This window comes from Phyllostomus hastatus, unplaced genomic scaffold, assembly GCF_019186645.2.
Source record: "Phyllostomus hastatus isolate PE091 unplaced genomic scaffold, TTU_PhHast_1.1 phas_scaffold_501, whole genome shotgun sequence".
In the NCBI taxonomy this organism is placed as follows: Eukaryota; Metazoa; Chordata; class Mammalia; order Chiroptera; family Phyllostomidae; genus Phyllostomus; species Phyllostomus hastatus.
The window spans coordinates 34952471-34956088 of NW_025334033.1; the positions used below are offsets into that span (position 1 = coordinate 34952471).

At 36.3% G+C, this 3618-nt stretch overlaps 1 non-coding gene across 1 annotated transcript; it reads right to left on the reverse strand.

The window, feature by feature from the left end:
- Nucleotides 1-281: 281 nt before the first annotated feature.
- Nucleotides 282-389, reverse strand: LOC123808990. Its single transcript, XR_006783875.1, has one exon. It is a non-coding gene; the product is annotated as a U6 spliceosomal RNA (small nuclear RNA).
- Nucleotides 390-3618: the final 3229 nt, after the last annotated feature.

The following is a 3618-nucleotide window of genomic DNA, read 5'->3' on the forward strand; positions in this document are numbered from 1 at the left end:
CAATTCAAGATCAGACGATATTCACCTTTTCCTTCTTCTTTTCTAGTGGACTCAGATCTGTAGGACAGTTTTTGTTGCTGGGATCTAACATGTCAGAGACTAAATAGTTATTTAAAGCAGGACAGTCTCGTAAAGCTTGTACAGTGTCTTTTATACATTCATCTACTGCAGCTTTATTTTTTAATTAATTTAATCTTTATTATATGCTTTTTCCATTACTACTTAGTCCCCTTATACCGCTCTCCCCCACCCCAGCAATCACCACCTTGTTGTCTAAGTTCATGAGTCCTTTTTGCTTTTTAGAATTTGTATGTCATCCTTGTGCAGGGGCCATGCTAATCTTTTCCATATCGTTGAAATTTTAGTGTATGTACTGCTGAAGTGAGCACTGTACAGTGTCTTTGTACAGTTTGAGAAAAAAGGCGTCGTTTCCTGTGGGCGGATACAGAGCTGTGTTCATGGACTGGATTTCTGCCCCAATTTGTGCTCTTGATTGAGTAATCTTGTACAATGAACAACCTGGCCAACTGGACACTACAGCCCTGACTCAAAGCATCTAAGATCAGAGTTCCCATTTACACTACTTTTGGAGTTTTTGCTAATCAATTTCTTCTCTAGTTGTTCTGTTGACAATGTGCAGAATATGAAACTAGGTATGAGCTGTGATCTATTTACTACTGATGAAGGTGTTCATTCTAGTGTTTAGATGTCTAGTGTTCACCAATATGTTAGGCATCTCTGATAGTTTCTGATACAAAAGAGAATGGGAGAGACTCAGTTCCTTCTTTTAGGATCTTAGAGCTTAGAGGGAGATACAGAAAAGTGAACAGAGACCTTAAAATACAGTGTGAAGAGTACTATCAAGGGGGTTTAAAATAAGGGATATCACAGTGTTTAAAATATCTCTATCCCTTTAGGTTTCTTGATGGAACATAACCTACCTGTGTTGCTATCAGGTCAGATTATTTTAGCCAAATTTTAACTATTAAGTACAGCCAATCCCCATCAATGAATATTATCCTCTATTTAAAAAAAAGTTAATCCCTGCTCTATGTTGAATGAAGGTTTCCATTGTTTAAATATTGTGCATTTTAGGTTATATTGAGGAGATTATATATATATATATATATATATATATATATATATATATATATCCCAGCAATCACCACCCTGTTGTCTAAGTCCATGAGTCCTTTTTGCTTTTTAATTTTTTTTAAAGATTTTATTTATTTATTTTTAGAGAGGGAAGTGAGGGAGATAGAGAGAGAGAAACATCAATGTGCAGTTGCTGGGGGTTATGACCTGCAAACCAGGCATGTACCCTGGCTGGGAATCAAACTTGCAACACTTTGGTTCACAGCCCACGCTCAATCCACTGAGCTACACCAGCCAGGGCTGCTTTTTAAAATTTAATTAAAAATTTTAAAAGGAAATATTAAAATTTAATTTTAATTTTTAGTATTACTATTTATCCAGCTTCTTAAAATGAGAGTATCTAGTCTGTTATATATAGGTTATATATATATCCTTTTATATATATGCTTATATATAGTCTGTTATATATAGGTTATATACATATATCCTTTTATATATATCCTTATATATAGTCTGTTATATATAGGATACATAGCTATATATATCTATATATATAGCTATATATCCTTTTGTGGTCCATTGTATACCTAAAGTCTTTTAGGTAGCAGGATCATTCTTGAAGACGTTGATCCTCAAAGATGATTAAACAAAAAACAAAACAAACAAATCACAATCCAGTTGGCAGGAGAAGAGAACCCCAGATTCTCTCCTGACGGGCTTTGGTGTAGATCTTTGTGATGAGAGATGTCAATCAGTGTAGTGTTTGTGGGAGTTGAGGTTGCTTCTGCCCCTTGTTGATGAGCTGAGGCTGGAAGGACAGACTTGAGTAGTCAGTCCCATGCTGACAGTGAGCAAAAGATACTTGAAAGTATAATATGTAATATCACTTAACTATGTGTGTTATATTCCTTGTTATTCCTTAACCATATCAATGCAAAGTCCACAAAGCTGCTTTCAACTTTCTTTTCTTCTTTAAAAAGTCATTCTTTATCTGATTCTCCCTGCTACTTCTTTCCTCTTTTTGTTTTCCAGAGCATTTTCAAGTCATATAATCATGACAGAAATGGGGAAGGGTTCCTCTGTTATAGTTCCTCCCTGTTGGAACAGTTGTCATGTGGTGTCTCACTACTATGTTATTAGTGCATGCAATTGACACAACAGTATCTGAAGTTCCATGGTTATATGTTGTAAAGCATTCTATTGTATTTTACTAATTCCCCAAGACCAACCCTACTTCATATAAGTCAACTAAGTATGATTGATTCAGACATCTGGCACTTATGGATCCATTTTGCTACAATAACCAGGTGGATGTGGAACCAAACCTGAGGGCATTCTTGGTGCAGGAGAGAAAAAGAGGCAAAGCCAGCCAGTTTGCACAATACTATAAAAGACTGAGGCAGCTTATCTGCATGTCCTGCCATCCTCCTTTCCCCATTAGGCATATGGCAGGGGCTCTTTAACAGCAATGGCCATCTTCCCCTCCCCACCTCTCCAAAGTTACGTGGTGCAATTTTGTGCTGCCTTTTCCTTTTCTCCTCCCATAAAGGTTTCCCCAGTTCTTCATTTTAACCCATTTTTACCTTCATAAAAATGTTAGGAGTAGCTTTATGCCATGTAATTTAGTCTAAGCCAATAACCCATACCTGCACCGGAAATGGCTTTGCCTAAAGTATAAAATGGAATATTTAGAATGAAAAAAGAGGGCCCTCATATAACCATACACACAACTGTTGCATCTCCTGTTTGATAAGCCATCCACTACATTTTAAATTTAATTTTAATTTTTAGTATTATTATTTATCCAGTTTCTTAAAATGAGAGTATCTAGTCTGTTATGCCTCTCTACAAAATACCATAAACTGGAGCTTGGGAAGCTTGTGCCAGTAGATTTGGTGTCTGGTGAGGGCTTTCTGATTAACAGATGGTCATCCTTTCACTGGGTCTTCACATATCGGAAGGAACTAGGGAACTCTGTGAGGCCTCTTTTCTGGGGGTCCTCATGACCTAGTCAGTTTCCAAAGGTGCCACCTTCTAACACCATCACCTTGGGGATTAGGATTCAGGACGTGAATTTTTATGGAGACACATAGCAGAGAGTATCTTCTTTGGTGTAGTCTAAATGGCATGGTAACCTAGACTGAAGCAGGGAACATTCATTAACATTATTAGGTGTCTACCAAATTCCAGGTACAATGCTAAGCTCTATAGTGAAGCATTCACAGGGCTTTAAACAAACCCAGAATGCCAATTTTTTAGTTCTTATGAGGAATATAATTGTAATGCCAGAATGACCATAGGAGTCATTCTTTTGTTTAAGACAGATCAATAGACAAAGACAAATTATAATCAAAAGAGCTAGGTGAGCAGAGATAACAAGAATGCATAATGAATAGAGTCATTTCTACTTCTACTTATTCATTCAACAAATATTCATTGTTTAATGCTGTTTTGATGAAGGTTTGTTTTTGTTTTTATGTTTAATTGAAATCACTCAAAATGTAGAATTATCAAATGCATTTA